Source organism: Pan troglodytes, chromosome 2 (assembly GCF_028858775.2).
Source record: "Pan troglodytes isolate AG18354 chromosome 2, NHGRI_mPanTro3-v2.0_pri, whole genome shotgun sequence".
Taxonomy (NCBI): domain Eukaryota; kingdom Metazoa; phylum Chordata; class Mammalia; order Primates; family Hominidae; genus Pan; species Pan troglodytes.
Window position 1 is genome coordinate 102,782,510 of NC_086015.1, and position 27,769 is coordinate 102,810,278.

At 36.8% G+C, this 27,769-nt stretch overlaps 1 long non-coding RNA gene across 4 annotated transcripts in view; it reads right to left on the reverse strand.

The window, feature by feature from the left end:
* LOC134809580 (uncharacterized) overlaps window positions 1–27,769 on the reverse strand; it is a 147,770-nt gene that overhangs the window by 11,831 nt on the left and 108,170 nt on the right. The window contains exons 3-5 of one of the 4 annotated variants that reach the window (XR_010155665.1): window positions 13,223–13,354; window positions 11,560–11,719; window positions 10,899–10,948 (exon numbers count right to left, since the gene is read on the reverse strand). This is a non-coding gene — a long non-coding RNA (uncharacterized LOC134809580). Of the gene's footprint in view, window positions 1–9,817; window positions 10,949–11,559; window positions 11,720–13,222; window positions 13,355–27,769 lie in introns of those variants that run through there. The other 3 variants (XR_010155664.1, XR_010155666.1, XR_010155667.1) reach the window with 3 other exon arrangements.

Consider the following 27,769-nt stretch of genomic DNA (forward strand, 5'->3'; position numbering starts at 1 on the left):
TCTCTTTTTTTTTTAACCAGGCATTCACAATATAGACAAGTGTTAAGTCCATCCATTTTTTCTTCAACTTATATTTCATATTTCGCCTATTTGTCACCACAGCCACCCACCACCCCTGTCTAAGCTACAATTATCTCATCTGGAAAACTCCATAGTCTCCTTGCTCATTGCTCTGTTCTCTCTCTTGCCCTTTTCCAATCTATTTTCCATACCAGTCATTATAAAATTTGTGAAATACAAATTAAATCTCCTCAACCCCCCTGGCTTCAAACCCTTAAGGGATTCCCACTACATTTCAAATTAAATACAAACACCCTCATGTCTCCTACAAGGCCATCTCCAGTCTCAGCACAGGCCCTCTCTCTATCACTCATCACTCTTTAGCCATGGTGGAATTCTTTCAGTTCCTGGAAGCTGCTAAGCATTTCCCTGCCATAAATAAAACATTCACCATTTTTGTCAAACCACTGGCTTTTGCCTGGCAAGTTCTTTATCATCCTTCAGATATCAATGTTAATGTTACCTTCTCAGAGAGCTTCTTCATAAGCTACAGTGACCTTCTTTTGTGGCTGGCTAGCATCTCTTTAATATTGTTTTATATTAATAGAAATTCCAATAACATAATACTACTTGCATTGTGAATCCTGCTTCCCCAAAGTAAATACCAGAACCCAACTTCCCAGCTCCATTGCTCCACTGCAGCTGGAATACAGGTCTGTGATCCATGATCAGCCAGTCAGCAGCACCAGAGTTAGCCTTCCACTGAGAAGGGGCTAAAATGACAACCTAGTCTTACTAGTACTCACTTTTCAGAAAGCAGGTGGTGGAGATGACAAGCTATTCTGGGCAATAAGGGTAGAGATTCTGACAGCTCACCCTGAGCATCACTGGTGGGGTGGGGATTTGTGTAAGGTGTAGTTTCAGAGCCAAGGGGTGGTGGCTATGCTGCTTTTACTGGAGCAGACCCTGGATTATGTGTGGACATTGTTCCTGGTTCCCCAATCTTCTCAGACACCCTGTGAGTCACCTCTTATACGTTGATGAATTAATTTTCTGCTAGAACAAACCACAGTGGATTCCATTGTTTGGAACTACAACCTAACATTTATAAGCTCCCATCTAAGGCATATTTAGTCTATTATTCTCTATCATAAAACACTTTTTGTTTCCTTTATTGTATTATCACAACTTACAGTGGATGGGGGGAGATCAGGGAGGGGTGTGTCTGTGTGTGTGGTGTCTGTCTGTTTTTACCTCAAGATTATACACTCCTTGAGGAAAGGGACTCTGTATTATTCATTCAGCAATGGATATCAGGCCCCCAGTCCATTGATTCAGTAAAGTTTATGGAACCATTTCTGTGTGGTAGACACTAACACAGGCACTAATAATACAGCCTCAATAAGATACAATTCCTCCTCTCAAAGTGCTCACATCGTAGTTGGAGGAATAAATCATTAAAATCTAATATGGTAAATACATTCATAAAAATTGCAAAGGGTTCTTATAAGCTCACAGAGAAGGAGCACCTAATATAATCTGCAGGGAAAGGGAGGTGAGGCTTAAAAAAAGTAGAAAAACAGGTGAGTGGAGGAGTAGGAAACATACTAGGAAGAATTCTTGGAAAATGCAATGCCAGCGCTTCAAAGTGTGAGCAGAAGTCTGATAGGTGAAAGGAAGAGTGATGAGGGATCGTGTTGAAAAAGATGATTCCGGGCAAAGGAGAAAGGTCCCACAGTGATGAGCAGCCTGGTGGAGGGAGGGGGAGCTTTCACAAGAGGGAAGCAGGAGAGATGGAGCAGGCATGGGGGAGCTGGGAAGGAAGGCAAAGGCCTGGACTCATGCTCCACTGGAGATTCCTAAAATTATGCCTGCATATGGAAAAGGCTTAGAAGGGAATGTGGGGGAAAAAATCAAGCTAAGAGATTAGTTTGAGGTATTGTATTTTTTATTTCCTTCATAGCTATTTAAACATCCCTTGTAACATTATTTCATCAATTAACTGAGATTTGTAAAAATCTCCCCTAACTATCTTCACCGCACACAGTGGCCATGCTTGTATTGTGTATTTCTCGGCACTGCTATATCATTTATGTAATATTAATTACAAGTACACTTGATTTTGTTTTATCTTATTTCTCTCTGTAGACTGCATTTCTCAAATAGACCCTGTGTGTTCTGTCAGTTCAGATCCCCATGATTTTAAACATCTCGGTAAGCCCGCAGTAGCATTTTATAAGTGGTTATGGAAGGAAAATATAAGGTCACACTTAGGAAACTTAAATGTAAAAGAAACCTTTCCCTTTTCTATGATTGCTAATGTATAGTATCCACATAAAAGGTTCAAAATATTTCACTGCAATCTGTGCTATTTCATGGCCTATCCCTGCAGAGAATATTTTTAAATAAATTATTTAGTTAGATAATAATACACATCAACTTATATTTAGCTTTTGTAAATGATGAAGCAAGACCCAAAGACTGTGATTATCAAATCAAATGAGATTCATAATTCTACCCAGATTCAGACAGATTTCATCTTCAGAACCCAAACTATTTGCCTAAGCAACCTTTTAACGTCTTAATTCCCAATAAAAAAATGTCTTGAAGGTCTTAATTATAGGGCCCCTGCTTCATACTCCTGAGGAAGGAAGGTTTCTCACAAGACCGTCACCAGTAGCATGCAAACAGAGAGTGAAATGAAAACAGTAAAATGAAAAAATACTGTTGTCTGGTTAAGAAAACAAGTAACTTCTTACCACCCCCTATTTATTTTTCACTCTAGGGAGACTCTGGATTTAAAATGCTGAAATACAGACTTGTGAACAAGCTTTTATAAATGTATCACCAACAATGCCATCTGTAGGATGAATCTTCACTAACTTCATCTGTCTAACTCCTCTCTATCTCTATTTCTTAGAGCCACATGGGCCTATTCTGCTTTCAGTGGGTTAATTACCAAGGAAACATTTTTCCTCTGTGGTCTAGACATAGAAATATCCAGATATTGTTTCCCTTGAAAGGCAGCCATCCTGCTGAATGTACTTGATCACCAATTCTTATGTTTGCCTAAGGCCAAATGGGGCTAAACACAATTTCTAAAGACTGCCCCCTGCCCCCTTTTTAACCGATTCACAGCTTGTTTGTTTTTTATTGAGGACGCTGCCAGACAAATGGAGGGAAGGAGAAGACAACCCCTTAATTTTTAAGGTAGGGAAACTAGAGAACGATGAATTTGCTATTGCCAAGAGGAAGCAATCCTTGGACCTAATAAATAAGTGTGGAAAAAAAGTTACTCAATATTATATAACTTCAGAAGTATGAGTACACAATGGAGATTTTAAGAAAAAATACGATTTTCTTAACTGAAACATGAAGGTGTATGTGAGAGTGTATAATTACAGCTATGCAGAAAGTGAAAGAAAGACAAAAATCTCAACCTTTGGAAAAAAAGGCTTAATCTTGACCTTGCTATCTATATACCTATGACCTTGGATAAGTCACTTGACTTATTTGAAGCTTTGTTTCTTCTATGTAAACCAAAGGATTTAGATAAGTTTACATCCAAGGTGTCTCTCCATCTCTAAAATTCTTTGACCTCCCATGTTTCTCTGCCAAGAATATTCTACCTGGAAATAGCTCTATTTCTCTTAAGTTATCTCCCCACTTCCTCACACCCTCTATATTCTTAGATAGAAACTATCCTCTTGCTTCTGTGGGAGTTACATAATAAGTGGGAAGTGAAGACAGCTGAGCCTGCTCTGAAAACATGATAAATAGCCCCAATGTCCTGAATGTGCCTTCCCTGTGGAGGCCAAGGGACTCCATACAGACTCAGGAAGGATTATCTGGTACTCCAGCTGAGTGCAGACTGGCACAGAGGCCAGGCACATGTAGGCCACATGAGGTTACTCTGAGGCTTCTCCTTTCTGGGAGAACTTGGACTTCCCTTCTTCCATCACAGGCTCAGATTCCTGAGTCCCGGAGGCCCATGGCGCAGCCACAATGATCAGTATTGCCAGGAACAGTGGTAAGTAGCAAGAGCAGAACCCTGACTGTATCCGGACTCACTCCAACTCTTAATGATTCGGGCAACTCACTTGGCCACCAGCTCTGTTTTCTCCCAACTTTGCTTAAATAGCCAAGTCTGTGATGGCTGGTGCCCAGTAGTGACATTTCCATTTCAGGCCAGGGAACGTAAAAATAATAATAATGATAACAATAATAATAATAATAATAATATAAAAGAGTTAATATGATCAATGTTCTTGAAAATTGCTTTTTTTTTCTTTCAGTACCAAAACACCATTAAAGTGACTAGAGGAACTGATCACTTTTAGTCACACTGTGGCTCAAGGGACATACTACCTAAGTGCCCAGCTGACAGGAGGCCAAACTCTGCTCAGCTATTGGTGAGCCACGTGGGAATAACAAAGGCCAAATTGGCAAATGATAGGAACATTGCCTCTCACAAGCCAAACCCTCAACAGAGGAGCTCGGCACCCTTCATGGAGTTACTGAGACTGGGCCTCTCATTTCTTTCTGAAACGCCTGTTCCAACAGTATTAGACACACTCTGGAAGCAGCTACACATTTCTGAATGATGAGTTCTGAAGTAAAGACTTGTCAGTAGTATAGTAATGTGGATTTAAAAAATATATTTTATTTTGTGGTAGAATTGCCTGGCTCTTAAAAAGACACTGCAAAACTTAGTTTGACTGCAGATGAATTTAGCTATCAAGGGTTTCTGTCTTATTCATTGTTAGGAAAACACAACCAACCCTCCACTTGTTTTTTCTTCTCACTGCACATTAGATGTCATATGAAAACATATCAAAATAGCAAGTTCAGCCTCAGGGACAGATTTGTAATGCAAGACTCCTCACATGAGTGTACTTTTGTCAAACACCTGTGGGTATATTGTCCAGTTCTATCTTCCCATCAAAAAACAACCAGCAAAAAAAGAAGATGACTTTCAAGATCTAAACATACTTTAACTCTATCCCACTGGGCAAATGCCATTAAAGTGGTTGAAAGGACTGACCACTTTTAGTCACTCTATAACTGTGCATCCTAAGGGATGCCTTCACCAACTCAAGCTGCTCAGATACTGCTGAGCCACACAGGAATAATGAGGGTGGAATCGCAAAATGATATAAACGTTGCCTCTCACAGGCCAAATCTCTCACCAGAGGCTCATGGAGCCCTCCATGGAGTTAACCCCATTGAGCCTCTTGTTTCATTCTGAAATGTCTGTTCCAATAGTATTAGACACACTCTGGAAGCAGCTACACGTTTCTCAATGATGAGTTCTGAGGAAAATATTTGTCCACGGTATGGAGCTATACAGTGTTTCACTTTGTGATGATACCACAATTCATTAATCCATTCTACCCTTGACAGGCACTCAAGCAATTTTCAGTTTTGTACTTTTATAAATAGTCCTTCTAAGATCAACCAGGACATGTCTTTTGATAAAGCTATGCTGACATTTATGTTGAGTTATATACCTAGGCATCATATTGCTTGGAAGATATTGCCAAACTGTTTGCCAATGTAGTTGTACCAATTTAGACTTCTACCAGCAGTGACTCACAGCCAACAATTTCTATGGCTTCACATCCTTACTAACACTCAGGATTCTCTGCCCTTTCTGTTTTAGCTATTCTAGTGAATGTACAGTATTGTTGTATAGTGGGGTTTTTTGTTTGTATTTTCCTGATAACTAATGAGATTGAATATTCTCTATTAAACTGTCTACTTCAGTCTTGTTTATTTCTCTACTGGTTATATGCCTTTTTCTTACTGATTTTTAGTTATTTATGTATTCTGGATACATGTACCTTGAGGTTCTTAAAGCAGTTATTAATTTTGATATAAACTGAATTATCATTATTTTTGTTTTAGAAATAGTTCTTTTGGTGTCCCATTTTAAAGTCTTTACCTGCTCCAAGATCATAAAGATGATCATCAAGCTTCTCCTCTAAAAGCTTTATTGTTTTGCCTTTTACATTTAAATCTATAATCCATCTGAATTTGACTATTTTCTATTTAGTAGGACTAAGCATCATTTATTGAAAAGACTATTATCTCTTTGCTGCGCTGCATTGCAACTTCTACTGTTTGTCACAAATCCAGTGACTATGTTAGTCTGGCTCTGGACTCTCTCTTCTTTGGACATCTTCTGTCCTGATGGTCAGTTTTTCTGTCTTACAAACACCGCACTGTCTTGACTACTATAATTTTATAATAAATTTTGATGTCGATCTTGACTACTGTAATTTTATAATAAATTTTGATAGCTGGTCAAAAAAGCCCTCTAGCTATGTTCTTCTCCAAGAATACCTTGGATATCCTTGGCCTTTTGCAGTTCCAATTTTCATTAATAAAAAGTATGCTGGTTTTAAAAATTAGAATTACACTAAATATGTAGACTAATTTAGCAGAATTAATATCTTAACAGCATTGAGTCTTCCATCTATGAACATGGAATATCTCACCATGTGTTTAGATCCTCTTTCATTTTTCTCAATAATGTTTTGTAATTTGACTGTAGAGGTGTTTGCACATGTTTCATTGCATTAGTTCCTATGTGCTATGATTTCAATCTTGTTTGTCCCCACCAAAACTCATGTTGAGGTTTGATCCCCAATGTGGCAGTATTGGGAGATGGGGCCTAGTGGGAGAAGTGTTGGGTCATGGCAGCAGATTCCTCATGAATGGCCTGGTACCTTTCTCATGGTAATAAGTTCTTGCTTTACTGAGACTAGATTCATTCCTCAGGAATGAATTTGTTTCTGCAAGAAGGGGTTGCAATAAAGCAAGTTTCCTCCTCACTGTTGGTATCTCTTCCCATGTGTTTACTTCCCCTTTGACCCTCTCTGCCATAGTTTGACTTAGCATGTGGCCCTCAGCAGAAGCTGAGCAGATGCCAGTGCTATGCTTCCCATACTTGCCAGCTGGCATAACTATAGCTAAATAAATTCTTGTCTTTATAATTTACCCAGTTTCAAGTATTCTGTTATAGCAACACAAAATGGACTAACATACTAGGTATGTGATTTTTGATACTTTGGTAAGTGATAATGTTTAAAATTTATTTTTTTCAAGTGTTTCTGACTTATTAAATTATACAGATTATTAGATTATTATTAGATTATTAGAAAGACTTACTAAATTATGCAGATTAACCTTGTATTCAGTGATGTTGCTAAATCTACTTATGAATTCTTATTCTTTTCCTATACTCAGTTAATGTAATGAAGTACATTGAGTAATTTCTGATGTTAAACTACTTTTGCATACTTGAAATAAACTCTTCTTAATGGTGATGTATCATCATTTTTTATGTATTGCTCACACGAGTTTGTTAATGTTTTCTTAAGAATTTTGCATCAGTGTTCATCAGAAAACTTGGTATATAATGTCCCTTTGTTATTCTGCCTTTGTCAATTTTATAATCCATATTATGGTGCCTCTTTAAAAGGATTAGAAAGTGTTTCTTCTTTTTCTTTTCTCCGGAAGAATTTGTACAACATTGCTGTTACGTCTTTCTTAAATGTTTGAAAGAATTTGAACATGAAAAAGTTTTGATTAAGAATCCAATTTTTCAAACACATATATCTGATTGTTTACATTTTCTATTTCTTCTTATGGCAAAATTAGTAAGTTGTTGAGTTTTTTGAGTCGTGAATCCATTTCATCCAAATCAGTAATTTTATTGGAGAAAGTGTTCATAATATTATCTCACTGAATGTATTGTGATCTGTATACTTTCAATTCTGAAAACTTATGGATTCTTTATTTTTTCTTGATCAATCCTATTAAAACTTTATCAACTTTAAGTCTCAAGCCTCAATGTTGTTAATTTTTCTCCTTTTCATTGTTTATTTCTGTTTTTTTATTTATTTTCTTAGGTTTTCTTTAGTTTTGATGTGCTTTTTACTATGTAGCTTCTTGAGTTGTAAGTTTAAATAACTGATTTTCAGTCTTTCTTCTTGTCTAATATATGCAGCATATTCTCTGACCACAATAGCATTAAGCTAGAAATTAGAAAACATTTTGAACTAAAATAAAATAGAAATATGTCAAATCAGAATTGTAGTGCTGCAGTTTCTCTCTAAGTACTACATTACCTGCAGCAATATAATAATATGTTTCCACTGTAATTCTGGTTTTTTCATATATAATATATACTATACGCAAATATATATGACATTGCAATTCTTGTTTCATACATACAGCCACTAGTCATTTGTATTTATCCACATAATTACTCTCCTGAAGTTTGAAATTTTCTCCTATATTTTCATGCTGCATCTGGAATCATTTTTCTTTTTTTTCTTTTTCTTTTTATTTATTTATTTTTATTATATTTTAATTTCTGGGGTACATGTGCAGAACGTGCAGGTTTCTTATATAGGTATACACATGCCATGGTGGTTTGCTGCACCCATTAACCCGTCATCTACATTAGGTATTTCTCCTAATGCTATCCCTCCTCTAGTACCCCACCCCCAAATAGGCCCCAGTGTGTGATGTTCCCCTCCCTTTGTCCATGTTCCCCTCCCTTTGTCCATGTGTTCTCATTGATCAACTCGCACTTATGAGTGAGAGCATGCAATATTTGGTTTTCTGTTCCTGTGTTAGTTTGCTGAGAATGATAGTTGCCAGTTTCACCCATGTCCCTACAAAGGACATGAACTCATCCTTTTTTATGGCTTCATAGTAGTCCATGGTGTATATGTGCCACATTTTCTTTATCCAGTCTATCATTGATGGGCATTTGGGTTGGTTCCAAGTCTTTGCTATTGTGAATAGTACAGCAATAAATATACATGTGTGTGTCTTTATAGTAGAATGATTTATAATCCTTTGGGTATATACACAGTAATGGGATTGCTGGGTCAAATGGTATTTCTGGTTCTAGATCCTTGAGGAATAGCCACACTGTCTTCCACAATGGTTGAACTAATTTAAACTCCCACCAACAGTGTAAAAGCATTACTATTTCTCAACATCCTCTCCAGCATCTGTTGTTTCCTGACTTTTTAATGATTGCCATTCTAACTGGTGTGAGATGGTATCTCATTGTGGTTTTGATTTGCATTTTTCTAACTACCAGTGACGATGAGCATTTTTTCACATTTTTGTTGACCACATACATGTCTTCTTTTGAGAAGTGTCTGTTCATATCCTTCACTCACTTTTTGATGGTTTTTTTTCTTGTAAATTTATTTAAGTTCCTTGTAGATTCTGGATATTAGCCTTTTGTCCAATGGATAGATTGCAAAAATTTTCTCCCATTTTGTAGGTTGTCTGGAATCATTTTTCTGCTTGAGAGTAGTTCATTTAATTTTACAAAGGTGGGCCTACTAGTGACAAATTCTTTATTTTTTATTTGACTAAAACTATCTTTATCTTCATTTTTTGAAGGATATAAAAATATTGTGCGTGAAATTATAGGTTGGCAGTTATAAGATGTCATTTTATTGTTTTCTAGTTTCCATCATTTTGGTTAAGAAGTTAGATTTCAGTCTTAGTGTTTCTCTTTTTAAGTCAACAACTGTAAGCTTTTCTCTTTATATTTGGTTTTCAGAAGATTCTTCGATATACTGTGGTGTAGTTTGCTTTGTTTATCTTCAAATTGGGGTTCTCAAAGCTTTTTGAATCTCTCAGTTGTTATCTTTCATCAGTTTGGAAAATATAAATAGGATTCCACCCATTTTCTCTTTTTACTTCTGTGATACCTATTATATGTATGTTAGACCTTTGGATCATCCTATACATCTCTATTCATTTTTTCTTTTAATTTTTTCCATAATCTTAATTTTATGTGTTTTTATTGACTTATATTTTAATTCACTTGTCCTGTATACTTCTGTTTCTAATCTACTGTTAAATCCATCTATTGAGTTCTTAATTGTGGAGATTGTATTTTTCAATTGTATATTATCTATTTCTTTTTATTTAACAGAATATAATTCTCTGGAGAAAATCTCCATACTTTCATCTATTCTTTTTATCTTTTTTCTAATTTATTTAATATATTAATTATTGTTATTACAAAGGCTTTTACTGGTAACTGTGATATCTGGATCATTTATTAGTCTGCTACTATTTCTATCTTTTTCTTCTTCATTACTAATAAAAATTTTCCTGTCTTTTGGCATGTATAGTAATATTTTATTGTATGTCAGACATTAAGCATAAAAGAAATAAAGAGATTCCAAATAATGTGATGTTTCACCAGACAGTGTTTCCCCTTTCTTCTGTTATGTCACTCAGTTAAGCAGCTGACCATTTTGCAGAGTCAGGAATTGATATAGGTTAGAGCTGGACTATAGATTGTATAAGTCCCAGTATACATCTGTTTCAGTCATCTTCTTGAAAATGACCATCTCAAGCTTTTAATTAAGAGCCTAATTGGTTTCTTTCTCTGCAGTTCTGAAAGACTTCAGAATTTCCAGCTCTATCGTTCATAAGTTTCCAGCCCAGTTCTTTAGCCTGTCAATTCAGGCATCTTAATAGTCTAGCACATGTCTTATTTAGAGACTAATTGAGTGCCTAAGGTACTCCTCCAGTATGTCTTTTTGAAGCTTTTAGATGACTTTCTCAACCTCCAGTGTGGCTGCAGATGTCCATAATTTTGCCAAGGTCATATGGGGTAAATTAGCATTTGAAGAAGCCCCTAAAGTTTCCAGTTTCCCTCACCGGCCTCCTACAATGGCTAAAACAAACAAACCAACAAAAACTTTGCTGGTTTCTCTTTCTCCCTGGAAGTGGCTCAATGCCTAAACCAAGCCCAATCTGTAGGCTGTGCCTTTAATTAATTATATTTTCCAAAGGACAAAATATCCAGGATTCAGCAAATATCCACAGGAAACATTTCTCCTCACCTTGGAAGTGTTATCACCCATCTTAGAGCCTTCATCTGTTTTCCCCATGGCTGGCAGGGAGGAGGGGAGCACAAGGAACACCATTAGTGAACTGACTAGCTAAGTATTTTTCCAATCTATTATGTAAACCAGAATTCCCGCCCTTAGAATTTTAAGTGCTAAGAATTAACCATTTTGCACTTTAGCTGTGGCCAAGAGACAAACATTTAATATGAACACGGTAAGGGTGAAGTAAACAAAAGCCTTACAGAGATAAGAAAAAGTCAGGTTAAGCTTATGTCATCATCGTACAGCATTTTGATCTGCTTCGGCCTGTATTCAACTAAACTTTACTTTCAAGTGTTCTTTCTCTACTCACTAAATCAGATTTTGCTTTTTATATACCATTCCATAGAACCAGGTATAATGTCCTAGTGATGTCAGAATCCAAGGACAATCATTTGATGTTTTGCTCAGAAAATATTACCCATCTTATTGGTCTTATCCATTTTTAATTTAAAAATAGAGTGCATGTTACAATCATAGTCATACAGATAATCAAGATATTTGGTTGCATACTCAAATAAAATATCCCAGTACTATAGTTTATATTCAATTTAAATTTACTATAAGCATTTTCTAATCTATGAGTCTGATATAAATGTACAAATGTTACACTTACAGAAAAGAGAGCATGTATTACTGAGTTTTCTTTTAAGGCATCCAGCTACAATGACCAAAATGTTTCCAGCTTGCAAATGTATCTGAATCATGGTCATTAGTTTATGCTTACTTTTTTCCAAAGGTCTTTATTGTCACAACATGCAACAAAGTTGAACTCACTGTGAAAAATTAAGACCATAGAACTATTACTTTTGGTTATTCGACTATCAAAAATTAGCTTGTTAAGCACTTAGGGTTGTTGGCACCACTGAGATGGCATGGGAAAGAGAAAGAAATTGCATGCCAGCTTTATTTGTTTGAAAGCTTTTAGCACTGAGTTACACAATGGAAAAATCTCAAGAACATTCCCTGTGTCTGTGTTTGTAATGATTACACTAAAGTCAAGCACAACTCCAATAAACGAATCACACTCAAATGCTTTGGAGTTAAAATACTGGGTATGTAGATTAGGTTCCCTAAAAGAGACCAATGTTTTTTATGAAATTACTCCAAAGGAGATCAGGACAGGATATTTCCTGCTTTATGAAGGTAATATTGCTAATGTTGTTGAGACAAAGTAAAAGGTTATTTTAGATATCAACACATAGATTAATACAGTAATTCACAAATTTATAAACTAGAAAGTAAACAGTATTTTTCCCACTTGTGGGTAATGTGTGCATTTTTACTAAGTAACAATGTTAGTATTCTTTCTAAAATCTGCCTATTTAAAGTCCACTTAGAACACCCCACAAACTCCTGGGCTATTGCCCATAAAGACCACCATGGTCAGACTCTTGCCTATCTGTGTAATCTCATCTTGTCACAAATATCCTCTGTATGAGCTACTTTTAATCAGGTGAGGTTCAAGATGCATGAGGCTATTTCTCATCGTTGTGCCTTAGCACAAGCTGTTTTCTCTACACAGAAGTTCTTACCCTACCTTTCACACATAGTAAACTCAACTCAAATGCCACCTTTTCTGTGAATCCCTTCCTGACCTCCCTAAACACAGTTACTTTCTTTTTCTTGGTCCTGTAACATCCTATTTATACATATATTACAGCCTCTACCTCATTACCATCTCTAGCTTCTGCATCCTTCTAGGGCAGGGAAATACACTAAGCACATTGATATCCCTAAGAGCAGCACTCCACGTGACACGAAGCAGCTCTATAGTTAATAAATGTACAAAGAACTAAGAGAGGAAGGGAGAGAAAGGAGGAAGGAAAGAAAGGAAGACTTAAAGTTTTTAAAACAACCAAAAATATTTCCAAACCTAAATTTACAGTTGCTAAGCTCACAATAATATTTACTGAATGAGAAAAGAGCTCCTGAATACTCAAAATGTGTGATATAATAAAGGGAGGTGGTTGCACATAATGTATAGGCTTCTAATGTTATAACATCAGGCATAAAGATATAACAATTTACATTTTAGTCTCTCTGTTTTATCTTTTGCCTTCCTTCAGGGAGACTTCATTTTCTGTGTTCAGGAAGTTTGTTTCCTGTCCTGTTATTTTATTACTCACTGAGTTTCTTAGGGTCTTTTTCTCTGTTTGATGATGGCAGTTGATATGGGTTCTGGGTGCTATGGTACAAAATAATTCTGTAAAGTATCATAAAATATCATTTTATTAGTATTACATTTTGTACTTTTAAAATTAGAGTTGCTGACTTACATAAAAATGAAATGGAGGCCAGGTGTGGTGGCTCACTCCTATAATCCCAATACTTTTGGAGGCCGAGGCGGGTGGATCACGAGGTCAGGAAACCAAGACCATCCTGGCTAACACGGTGAAACCCCGTCTCCACTAAAAATACAAAAAAATAGCTGAATGAGACGGTACGCACCTGTAGTCTCAGCTACTCAGGAGGCTAAGGCAGGAGAATTGCTTGAACCTGGGAGGCAGAGGTTGCAGTGAGCCAAGATTGAGCCACTGCACTCCAGCCTGGGTGACGGAGCGAGATTCTGTCTCAAAAAAAGAAAGAAATGGATTGGTACCATGCCAAATAGTAATTCTATTTTCTGAGACAGAATCAGGGATTCATTAAAATCTGTGCACAGCTCAGACAAGCCCAGGGTTCAGAATAATGTATTCTTCCTTTCTGTGATGGTTACATAGTGATTATGAGTCCCAAGATATTTTGCATGTAATATCCATTTGATTCTTTATCTTTCATATGGGGACACTAAGGCTCCTAGAGGACAAACAATGGACACATAATCACTCATGCAGTAAACTGCAAAGTTAGAGACTAAAGCTGGTCTTCTGACTTCAACTCCTGTCTTATTTTTTACTATACTAGGGTGCCTTCTTGTACTTAACTCATTCCCTGGCCCCTTCTATGCATGACCCCATAGATGATACTCTATAGCCAATGGCTTAGATATGGTGGCATACTCCTAGCTAACTACTCACCTGCTCCTTTAAGCTTTGCTGCTACACTGAAGCTAATTTCCATGTCTATGGAGAGGACAATTTATCAGAAGTATGGGTGTAAGACTAGCTGCCTCTAGCTGTCTTTGTAAGACATAGGGACTTGACAGATAAACTCTTAATTAAATACACGTAAGAATTTAGTGGGGTTCACATTAATTAAAGTTCAGTCTGGTAGTCATTAACATTGTTCACCAAAGTACTTAGTTTTCTTTCTTAGAAATTGACAGGGTTACACTTCCCTGCTCCTTGAAGTTAGGTGTAACCATATAAATATCTTTGGCCAATGATATGTGAGCAGAAGTGATGTGTGTCACTTCTGAGAGGAAGCTTTATGAATCACTATGTCATCTGCTTTCTTCCTTTCTGCTCTGCATCATTTCCTCCCACCCTGACTTTCTTTCTTTTTCTTTTTTTTTTTTTTTTTTGACTTGACATTATGGCAGTGTGGACATTTAGTTTCTCCTATCAGGGTTCTTGACAAAAGACAATGTAGAACACATCCTTCTTTCCCACCCTCCCACCCCTACAAGCCAACCCACCATGGACATGAAGTACTAGCAAATGTTTTGAACCTTTACAATTTTAGTTGTTGCTTTTTTCTAACCAAGCATTACTTAGACTATCTTAACTGGTACACTTACCTTAATATATTATTTCAATCCAGTAGTAGTGCCCAATGGAATAGGTCAATGGAAACGTTTTTGAATCTATAAAATGTTAGTGCAGACTGCTCTTAATTAAGAATTCTCTTTAAGAATATTGATGGAGTTTAGGACACACTACCCCAAAATGTGGCACCATGGCATTTTGAGAAAACAGCTGAAGCTGGAATGTCTCTCTCACATGCTCCTACCCTTTTCCCCTATAGAAGGACATAAAAGAGTTCTTCAACCTTCCTCTAAAATAGAGGAAGTTTTCATGCACCTTATTTGAAAGGTGCCCAGCCAATACTTGGAAGATAGGAATGTTCTTATCTTTGAAGACACAGGATCACAAAGAAGATTATGAACAGGACTTGCTAAGTTACCTGACCCCAGTTTATTACCATTAGGTCATAACCCCTCTGTTCAATCAGACTTCCCCATGACTGTCCACTGTTCATCAAACCTAAGCATAAAAATACACAGGTTTCTAGGTTTCTCTGGGTCTTCATTTGTGAAGGTTCCATGTCACATAAAACTTACATTAAATACATTTGTATACTTTTGTCTTGTTAATTTGTATTTTTTTCAGCCATTAACCTTGTGATGTGTGAAAAAAAGATGTTGCTTTTTCTTCCTTACACTGTTGTCTAAAACATTCAAAGGCCCATTGGCAGCTTATTGTTAATAAGCTTTTTGAACAGGTGTTTTAGTCTATGACACTGAAAAATAAACCAGTGGAAGAAACAATTTCATGGATAGCCATCTGTGTAAGGGGATCCAAGAAGACTAGGAATGACTGTGTTTATGAGAAGCTAATTTTTTTCTCCTCCCCCAGCCTCAATTGCCTCCAAAGATCATAGTTTCAGGACCAATTCTTTTTATTCAGACAAAACTGACAATCCTTCCTTTAGAGACTTCAGACAAGTACTAATCTTAGCAGACTCTAAGAATAGACATAGGTTGAGACATACCCTGTTTTTACAACTAGATTCCCATCCAACTTAAGAAGTTGGATGCTTCTCCTTAAGCTTAAAATCATTTAACAGATTACGGAGTCCCTTTTGACTTTTTAGTTTCAGCTGGCAGCTCCAGCAAAAAGATGCTCACGATGAATAATTTGAGAATTCATAATGAACTAAGCAATTTCTAATTCTGTGCATGACAGCCATTCAGATCTAGCCACCCCAGGCCAAATCTTGTCGGCAGGTTTGCCTGCAAGGTTTCCTATCAAGGCCATAAGGACTGTATGAGCACAGCTGAGGACAGGGTTTGCCCAAAATCTGTGTTTTAACTTGATATCTGTGTCATAATTTTTATCTGGAATTGACCCTAAAGGGTCAGAAATGAGTATCCAAAGATGAGATCTGAGTAAACAAAAGCTGGACACAGAGATGTGCTTTTATCTCTCTCAGTTCAAAGAAAACAAGATCTGCCCAAACCCTGCCACAGTGGTTATGCTTATCACCACAATCAATGCTGGGTTATCACATGTAATAGAAAACTTAATTAGACTCAATTTGAGTTTAGAATGTTCCCATCCTTTGACTTCTAGTTAGATTTTCTCCCCCTAGTTCAGAAATGTGAAGTTAGGATTTTGTACTAGAAATTAAGAAATGTGATTTAGTTAATAGGAGAGAAGAAAAATCTTTAAAATTTATTAACTGGAGTGAGTTCAAATAAAACAAAGCTAACCAAATTTTTTATCTGTTGAATTAATACAAGTCACAAAATTGAACGTGATTTCAATAGGTCCTGTTTACTTCCTAATTGTATTTAACTAATATAATGATCATCAATACTTCTTAACAGCCAATGGTTTAGATACAGTGGCATACTCTAAGGTTTCTTGTCATTATCCCTATTGCACAGTTAAAGCAAAAGAAATAAAGGGCCAGATGTTCCTGGGAAGGTATTTTTTGTTAATATAAGTTATTTCCATTTTTGGTTTGGACATATTTGTTTTAAATACTAACAACTTTTAATCGGTGTGCAAAATGTAACCATTACATTTTACAGTATTTTTTAAAATGTGGCAATAGTTTCTTTAGTAAATGCTATGGACAATTATATTAATCTATGATTACACCTAATTAAATAAAATCAAAATAATGTGCATATGGGTTTTGGGATGCAAATTCCAAAGTATACTTGGAAAAAAATGTAGAGTGAAGACATGATGGCACACAAACCCACAGGAATAATTTAAAGTACATTTCAGACACACTTCCTTTCTAAGTCACTTGAGATATACTGTTTTCATACCACTGGGGCCCTGGGAGAGCTCAAGGGAACACCAAACCACATTCATTATTTCTTGCCAGGAAATAGTTCTGCAGATTTTTTGTTTGTGGCTACATCCCTTCCTTCCTCAATAGCTGGATTTGTGGGTGGCACACATCAGGTCTGTTTGTTTCCAAAGAGGAATCTGGACCCCCTAAAGTGTCACAATGCCTCCTGACTCTGTGGTGGGTCCCTGGCTCCTGTGGATGCCACTTTCTCTTTTTCCACTGTTCTGCTCAGAGAATTGAAGCATTGGGATAAAGTTGGGATTGGCCGTGTGTGGAATGGGAGAAGTACCTGAGAACACAGACCTGGCATCTGTGGAGACCACCAGTTTGACAAGACTAATTTTGAAGAGAAAGGGAGCAACCATTTCCTCCCTGCAGTTCCAATAGCTGAAATCCTTCGCACATCTGTTATTCTGGGTTTTGGATAGAGGAAGAACAAAAGAGAAGTGGGAAACTCTGCAGTGGTTTGGCTGCTTAGATGTAGGCAAAGCACAAGGAAAGCCACCAAGAGGAGAACAAAAGTCTCATCTCCATGTATCTGTACCGTTCAGCATGGGCTGCTTTATGCTGTTGTGCTACCTCACCCAGTACCATAAAGGTTTACTTCTCATTCACGCAATAATCCTCTGCAGTTCAGGATACTCTCCAGGGCAACTGTCCCTGCCGTGGAAACTCCGCAAAACCCAGGCTTTCAGAGGCTGCCCTGACCTCTACTCCTACCCCCCACCACCCCCCCAACACATTGCACGATCTGAAACACACGGCCCCTTTGGCAGGTGTGGCAGTGGTAGAGAGCAGGAAATCCCACACGAGTGATGGGAACTAATGGGGACTACAAAAGATATGTCATTCCTGCTTGCATTTTGCTGGCCATCTCTAGTCACTTCTAGGCAATGCCTGACCTCAAGGAACAGAGGAATCATAGTCCTGTATATCTGGAAGTGGAGGAGAACTAGATATTTACAGCCCTTATCTTCTGAACTCCTAAAATTAAGTTCTAGTTCTAAGTAGCCTCAGCTTTCCAGCTTTCCAAGAGCTAAGGAAGCCAGGTGATTGATTAAAGGACTTGGATATAGCACAGAAATAACAAAAGCATTGAAAAGGGTAGAAAGGAGAGTTTTGCATTATCCGTGTCACCCCTCCCACAGATCAGAGAGAGATACCCTTCTAATTGGGGGGAGAAGAGTGACATCAGCATGGAACATTGCCTCAGACTCCAGCAAGGGGCACACCCCAGTAAGACCCAGCACCAGTCAGGACACCACAACCCGTCTCCAGGCCAGTCCCACTCCAGGCCAGTGGGCTCCAGTCTCCAGCCCACTCCATTACCAGTTCAGCCCCCTCAGACTCAGTCTCAGAGCCTGTCCCAAGATTAGGCTAGTCCCAGTGGCACCAGGCCCTAGGCCACCTCCTGAAAACTCAGGCTGTAGACCTGCTCAGGACTGCAGGCCCACCCTACCAAAAGGCAGGCACCAACAGCCCCAGGCTGCAAACCGCCCCCCACCAGCAGGCCAGCCCCTATCTTCCCAGCTCTAGGCTTCCCCCTTAGCTCCAGACTCCAGGCAAGGACTCACCAACCGAGTCTTTAGACCCTTCCCAACATTATGCTAGTACCCATAATCCTAGCTCCACACTAACCCCTACTGACAAAGAACCCAGTCCAACTGAATATCAGGCCAGCCTCCATAGCCCAGGCCAACACCACTGTGAACCCAGGACTTAGGCTTGTCCCTACAGATTCAGGCTCTAGGCCCACTCCCCACTCCCCCACCCAACAGGCCATCCCCCATGGATTCAGGCTTCAGGCCAATCTCACTGCCAGGCCAGCCCCTGAAGATTCAGGCTCTAGGTCAGTTCCTGCTGATACGAGATCCAGGCCCACCCCTGTGGACCCAAGATCTAGGACCCCTCTTGGGACCCAGTTAACAGGTCCACCCCAATGGACCCTAGTGCCATATTGTCCCATGAAGACCTAGGACCCAAGCTTGCCCCCATAGACTCAGGCTTCAGGATCACCTTTATGGACCTAGACTCTAGGCTCAACTCTGTGAACCCAGTCAACAAGTTCACCCTGGTGGATAATCCTGGTGCCAGACTAGCCTCTGTGGACCCAGAATCCAGGCTTAATCTCACATATCCAAGGGCCAGGACCACCCACCTGCTGACCCAGGCATCAGGACAGCCTGCCCAAGGGCTACAACAGAAAGCCTTCCTGGGGACCATGCTAGAAAGCCTGCCTAGAATCTCTGGACAGACTGATTGGTGAAGAGCTTTTTCTGCCAAATCCAGTCTTTAAAGACTGCAATAAATTCCTAATTCTTCAAATGCACAGACAGCAATGCAGGGCCACAAGGATTATGAACAATCAGGGAAACATGACACCATCAAAGAAAGAAAATAAAGCACCTGTGGCCAGCCCTAATTAAATCAATATTAACTATCTGACAAAGAATTCAAAATAATCATTTTGAAGAAGTTCAATGAGCTACAAGAGGACAATTAATTGAAATCATGAACAATACATAAATAAACTGGGAAGTTCAACAAATAGATAGAAAACATAAAAAAACAAGAAGGAATTCTGGTTTGAGCTAAAGAACACAATGACTAACTTTAAAAACTTCATAGAGAGATTCAACAGCAGACTCAATCAAGCAGAAGAAATAGTCAATGAGCTTAAGACAGTTCATTCAAAATTACCCAGTGTCAGGAACAATAAGAAAAGACAATGTAAATGAGTGAATAAAGTTTATAGGAATTATGGGACACCATCAAGTTAACCAATTTATGCAATATAAGAATCCAAGAAGAAACAGATAAAGAAAGAAACAGGAGCAGAAAGTTTATTTAAAGACATAATCAGAGAAAGCTTTCCAAATCTGGAGAAGAAAATGAACATTCAAATCCATAAGTTCTCAGAGCACCAAATAGATTAAATATAAAGAGATCTTGACCAAGACACATTATAATAAAATTTTCGAAGGTCAAAGACAAAAAAAAAAGAATTGTGAAAGCAGCAAGAGAAAAGCAACTTGAAACATAAAATAGAAACACTTGAAGACAAACAGCAGATTTTTCAGCAGCAATCTTGCAGTACAGGAGAGAGTGGGATAATACATTTAAAATTCTGAAGGAGAAATCTGCCAATCAAGAATAATATGCCTGGCAAGACCATCCTTCAGAAATGAAGGAGAGATAAGGACTTTCCCAGACAAACAAAAGCTGTGGGAGTTTATCACTGCTAAAACTGTCTTCAAGAATGCTACAGGAAGTTCTTTGAGTTGACATGAAAGTATACTGACTAGAAACATGAAAACATATGAAACTAGAAAACTCATTGTAAAGGCAAGAATATGGTAAAATTCAGAATACTTTAATGATAGTGCATAAATCACTTCTGACTCTAGAATAAAAGTTAAAAGACAATAGTATTAAAATGATGATGATACTTTCTTAATGGATACACAATATATAAAATATGTACATGTTGATATTAATAACATAAAATGTGGGGATAAGAAGTAACAGTGCAGTGTTTTCTATGGGATCAAAATTAAGTTATTATCAGCTTAAAATTGGATGTTATAAAGTGTTAGCCTCATGGTATCCACAAAGAAAAGTCCTGTACTAGGTTCACAAAAGATCAAAGCTCCCTACTCCAGAAAATAATTAAATCACAAAAGAAGACAGCAAGAAAGGAAGAACAATAAAATCAGAAAACAACAAAATGGCATACTAAGTCCTTAGCTATGAATGATCACACTAATTGTAAATGTATTAAATTTTCCAATCAAAAGACATAGCATGGTTGAATGGATACAGAAAGAAGATCTGACTACATGCTGTGTACAAGAGGCTCACTTCAGCTTTCACATATCTACTAAAAGGTAAGAGATGGAAAATAATAGTTCATAAAAATAGAAACCAAAAAAGGCAAAGGTACCTATTCTTATACCAGAAAAAAATAGACATTAAGTCAAAAAGAGTAAAACAAAACAAAGAAAGTTATCATATAATGATAAAAGGGTCAATTCATCAAGAGGATATAACAAATGTAAATATATATGCACCCAACATTGAAGCACCTAAATATATAAAGCAAATATTGACAGAACTAAAAGAAGGAATAGACAAAAATACAATAATGGCAGGGAGCTTTAATATCCCATATTCAACAATGGATAGATCATCCAGACAGAAAATCAATAAGGAAACAGCAAACTTGAATAACGGATGACCAATGGACATATAAGATATATATGGGAAGAGATGCAGAGCAAGATGGTGGAATAGAAAGCTCCACTGATTGTCCCTTCCCCCTCCCACCTGCCCTGCAAGGACATAAAGTTAAGAACAATCTACACAGAAAAAAAAAAAAAACACACCTTCATAAGAATCAAAAGTCAGGTGAGCACTCATAGTACCTGGTTTGAACTTCATATTGCTGAAAGAGGCACTGAAGAGATAGAAAAAACTGTTCTGAAACACCAATACCACCCCTCCCTAACCCCCAACAGTGGTGGTGTGGTTCAGAGAGTATCTCTGGGTTCTGAGGAGGAAGAACAGAGCAATTGTGAGGCATGGACCTCAGTGCCGTTCTGTTAGAACAGAAAAGAAAACAAGACCAAATTCAGCTATACTTATACCAGAGAAAATAGATTTCAAGACAAAAACTATAGGAAGAGACAAAAAGTCTTGCTATACAATAATAAAGGGGTCAATTCAGCAAGGAGATATAACAATGTTAAATATACGTGCACCCAACACTGGAGTACCCAGATATATAAAGGAAATATTAGAGCTAAAGAGAGAGATAGACCTCAACTCTATAATAACTGGAGACTTCAATACCTCACTTTCAGCATTGGACAGATCTTCTAGATAGAAAATCAACAAAGAAACATCAGGCTTAATCTGCACCATAGACCAAATGGATCTAATAGATATTTACAGAATATTTCATCCAAGACCTGCAGAATACATTATTTTCCCTAGCATATGGATCATTCTCAAGGATAGATCACACATTAGGTCATAAAACAAGTTTGAAAACATTTAAAAAATTGACATAATATCAAGCATCTTATCTGACCAAAATGAAATAAAACTAACAATTAATAACAAGAGCAATTTTGGAAGCTATACAAATACACGGAAATTAAACAATATGCTTCTGAATGACCAGTGGGTCAATAAAGAAATTAAGAAGGAAATTGAAAAATATTTTTAAACAAATGATAATGGAAGCACAACACACCAAAACCTATGGGATACAGCAAAAACAATACTAAGAGGAAATATTATAGCTATAAATGTCTACATAGAAAAAGAAGAAACACTCCAAATAAACAATCTAACAACATATCATATAAAACTAGAAAAGAAAGAGCAAACCACACCTAATATTAGTAGAAGAAAAATAATAATAATAAAGCAGAAACAAATGAAACTGAAATTAAAAATACCAAAGATCAATAAAACAAAAAGTTGAATTTTTGAAAAGGTAAACATAATTGACAAACTTTTAGCCAGACTAAGAGAAAAGGGAGAAGATCCAAATAAATAAAATCACAGATGAAAAAGGAAACATTACAACAGATACTACAGAAATTCAAATGATCATTAGTGACTGTTATGAGCAACTATATGCCAATAAATTAGGAAATCTAGAAAAAAATGTATGAATTCCTAGATATATGCAATATAACAAGCTTGAACCAGGAAAAAAATCCAAAACCTGAACAAACCAATGACAAGTAATGAGATTGAAGCTGTAATAAAAAGTCTTGTAGTAAAGAAAAGCCCGGGACCTGATGGCTTCACTGATGAATTCTACTAAACATTTAAAGAAGAACTCATACCAATTATACTCAAACTATTGTGAAAAACAGAGAGGAGGGATACTTCTGAACTCATTCTATGATGGCAGTTTTACCCTGATACCAAAACGAGACAAAGACACATCAAAAAGGACAACTATGGGTTGATATTTCTGATTAATATTGATGCAAAAAAATCCTCAACAAAATACTAGCAAACCTGATTGAACAATACTTTAGAAAGAGTATTCATCACAACCACGTGAGATATATCCCTGGGATGTAAGGATGATTCAACATAAGCAAATCAATCAATGTGATGCCTCATATCCACAGAAAGAAGGATTAAAAACCATATGATCATTTCAGTTGATGCTAAAAAGCATTTGATAAGATTTAACATCCCTTTATTTTAAAAACCCTAAAAAAAACTTGGAATTGAATAACATACATCAACATAATAAAGGCCATATATGACAGACCCACAGCTAGTATCATACTGAATGGAGAAAAACTGAAAGCTTTTTCTCTAACATCAGGAACATGACAAGGATGCCCACTGTCACCACTGTTATTTAGCATAGTACTGGAAGCCCTAGCTAGAGTAATCAGAGTAGAGAAAAATATAAAGACATCCAAATTGGAAAGGAATAATTCATATTATCCTTGTTTGCCAATGATATAATCTTATATTTGGAAAAACCTAAAGACTCCACAAGAAAACCATTTGAACAGATAACTAAATTCAGTAAAGTTGTAGGATACAAATCAACATAAAAATCAGTAGCATTTCTATATGCCAACAGTCAACAATGTGAAAAAGACATAAAAACCTAATTCCATTTACAATGGCCACAAATAAAATTAAATACCTAGAAATTAACTTAACCAAAGAAATAAAAGATGTCTATAATGAAAACTATAAAACACTGTTAAAAGAAATTGAAGAGGACCCAAAAAATGGGAAAGTATTCCATATTCATGGATTGGAAGAATCAGTATTGTTATAATGCCCATACTATCCTACGGAATCTCTATCAAAATACCAATGACATTCTTCATAGAAATTTTAAAAAAACTAAAATTTATATGGAACCACAAAAGACCCAGAATAGCCAAGGCTATCCTAAGCAAAAAGAACAAAACTGGAGGAAACACATTACCTGACTTTATCAATCCATGCCCACACTGCGAATAAAGATATATTTAAGACTGGGTAATTTATAAAGGAAAGAAGTTTAATTGACTCACAGTTCACCATGGCTGGGGAGGCCTCAGAAAACTTACAATCATTGCAAAAGGGGAAGCAAACATGGCCTTCTTCACATGGCAACAGCAAGGATAAGTATAAGCCAAGGGGGAAAAAGCCCCTTATAAAACCATCAGATCTCATGAGAACTCACTCAGTATCACAAGAACAGCATGAGGGTAAGTGCCCTCATGATTCAATTACCTCCACCACGTCCATCCCATGACACATGGGGATTATGGGAACTACAATTTAACATGAGATTTGGGTGGGGACAAAGGCAAACTATATAACTAACTTCAATTTATACTACAGAGCTATAGTAACCCAACAACATGGTATTAGCACAAAACAGACACATAGACCAATGGGAACAGAATAGAGAAACCAGAATTAAATCCATACACCTACAGTGAACTCATTTTTGACAAAGGTATCAAGAACATACACTGGGGAAAAGAAAATGTCTTCAATAAATGATACTGGGAAAACTGAATATCCATATGCAGAAGAATGAAACCAGAGCCCTGTCTCTTGCCATATACAAAAATCAAATCAAAATGGATTAAAGATTTAAGTCTAAGGCATCAAACCATGAAATTCCTACAAGAAAATGATGGAGAAAAATCTCCAGGACATTGGTCTGGGTGAAAATTTCTTGAGCAATACCCCACAAGCACAGGCAACCAAAGCAAACATAGACAAATGGGATCACATCAAAAAGCTGCTGCATAGCAAAGGATACAATCAACAAAGTGAAGAGGCAATCCAAGAATTGGAGAAAATATTTGGAAACTACTCATCTGATAAGGGATTAATAACCAGAATATATAAGGAGATCAAACATCTCTGCAGGAAAATATCTAATAATTCGATCAAAAAATGGGAAAAAAATTGAGTAGACATTTTTTCAAAAGAAAACAAACAAATGGAAATCACACTTATGAAAAGGTGCTCAACATCACTGACCATTAGAGAAATGAAAATCAAAGCTATGATGGGATATCATCTCACCGAGTTAAAATAGCTTATATTCAAAACATAGGCAATAACAAATGCTGGGGAGGATGTGGAGAAGGGGGAAACCTTGTACACTGTTGGTGGGGATGTAAATTAGTACAACAATTGTGGAGAAGAGTTTGGAGGCTTCTTAAAACACTAAAAATTGAGCTACCATGTGATTCAGCAATCACGCTGCTGGTTGTATACCCAAAATATACGAAATCAGTATATCAAAGAGATGTCTGCACTCCTATGTTTGTTTAGCAGTGCAGTAAAGCTAAGATTTGGAAGCTATTACAAATAGCTAAGATTTGGAAGCAACCTAAGTGTCCGTTAACAAGTAAATAGATAAAGAAAATGTGGTACATATATACAATGAAGTACTATTCAGACATAAGAAAGAATGAGATGCAGTCATTTGCAACACAGATGAAACTGGAGCTCGTTATGTTTAGAGAAATAAACCAAGCACAGAAAGACAAACATTGCGACTTATTTGTGAGATCTAAAAATAAAAATAAAATGAACTCATGAACACATAGAGTAGAAAGATGGTTACTAAAGGCTATGAAAGGTTTTGGGGGCTGGAGAGTAGGTAGGGATGGTTAATAGGTACAAAAAAATAGAAAGAATGAATGAGACTGAATAAGAATGAATGAATTTGATAGCACAACAGGGTGACTATAGTCCATAATAACTGTGTATTTTAAAATAACTTAAAGTCAGTAATTGGATTGTTTGCAACTCAGTGGATAAATGCTTGAAGGAATGGATATGCATTCTTCATGATGTGCTTATTTCATATTGCTTGCCTGTATCAAAACATCTCATGTACCCTGTAAATATACATACTACTATGTACCCACAAAATTTTTAAAAATTTAAAAGACATACACAGAACATTCCTTTTAAAAGCAGTACAATATACATTCTTTTCAATTGCACTCAGAACATTCTCTAGCATAGATTATTTTAGGCCACAAAAGAAGTCTTAACAAATTCAAGAAGATTCGAATCATAGCAAGTATCTCTTCTGACCACAATGCTGTTAAACTAGAAATAAGTAACAGAAAGAAAAATTAGAAATACACAAATATGTGGAAATTAAACAACACACTTTGGAACAGCCAATGGGTTAAAGAAGAAATCAAAACGGAAATCAAAAGATATGTTGAGACAAAGAAAAATGGAAACACAATATACCAAGACTTATGAGATACAACAAAAATCACTTTTAAGACGGAAATTTATAGCCATAAGTTCCTACATTAAGAAAGAATAGGCCGGGCGCAGTGGCTCACGCCTGTAATCCCAACACTTTGGGAGGCCGAGGTAGGCGGATCACGAGGTCAGAAGATCCAGACCATCCTGGCTAACACAGTGAAACCCTGTCTCTACTAAAAATACAAAAAACTAGCCAGGCGTGGTGGAAGGCGCCTGTAGTCCCAGCTACTCGGGAGGCTGAGGCAGGAGAATGGCATGAACCCGGGAGGCGGAGCTTGGTGTGAGCCGAGATCGCGCCATTGCACTCAGCCTGGGCGACAGAGCGAGACTCTGTCAAAAAAAAAAAGAATAAAGATCTCAAATAAGCAACCTAACTTTATACCTCAAGGAACTAGAAAAAGAAAAACAATCTAAGCCCAAGGTCATCAGAAAGATGGAAATAATAAAAATTATTATTAGCAAAACAGAGACTAGGAAAACAATAAAAAATATCAAGGAGACTGAAGAGTTAATATTTTGGCAAAATAAACAAAACTGACAAACCTAAGGAAAAAAGAGAGAAGACACATATAATTAAAATTACATATAAATTAGGACACATTACAACTGATGCTACAAAAAAAAATTATAAGACTACTCTGAACAATTTTACATCAACAAATTGGATAACCCAGAAAAATGGATAAATTCCTAGAAACATACAACCCACTAAGGCTGAGTCATAAAGAAATAGAAAATCTGAACTGACCAATAACAAGTAAAGAGACTAAATCAGTAATCAAAAACCTCCCAACGAAAAGTTCAGTGATTGATGGCTTCCCTGGTAATTTCTACCAAACATTTAAAAAAGAATTCATGCCAATCCTTCTCAAACTCTTCTAAAATATTGAAGTGGTGAGAACACTTCCAAACTCATCTTACAAGTCTAGCATTACTCTGATATCAAAGCCAGACAAAGACATTATAAGAAAAGAAAATTACAGGTCAATGTTTCAGATAAAGATATATGCAAAAATCCTTTAAAAACACTGGCAAACTGAATTTAATAGCCCATAAAAAGGATTACATATCACGATTAAATGAAATGTATATTTTGTTTGGGGGTGATGCAAAGATAGCTCAACATATGCAACTCAATAAATGTAACACTACATTTATAAAATGAATGATAAAAATCATATGCTCATCCCAAGAGATGTAGAGAAAGCATTTGATAAAATTCGACATCTTTTCACAATAAAAACTCTTCAACGAATTAGGTATAGAAGGAATATACCTCCACATAATAAGAGCCATTTATAACAAGCCCACATTTAACATTATACTAAATGGTGAAAAGCAGAAAGCTTTTATTCTAAAATCAGGAACAAGATGGATGCCCACTCTCATCACTTCTATTCAATATAGTATGGTAGTGCTAGTTACCACAATTACATTTAAAAAAATAAACACAAGCCATCCAAATTGGACAAGAAAAAAGTAAAATTGTCTCTGTTTGCAGATGATGTAATCTTATATATGGAAAATTCCAAAGACTCCATCCAAAAACTTTCAGAACT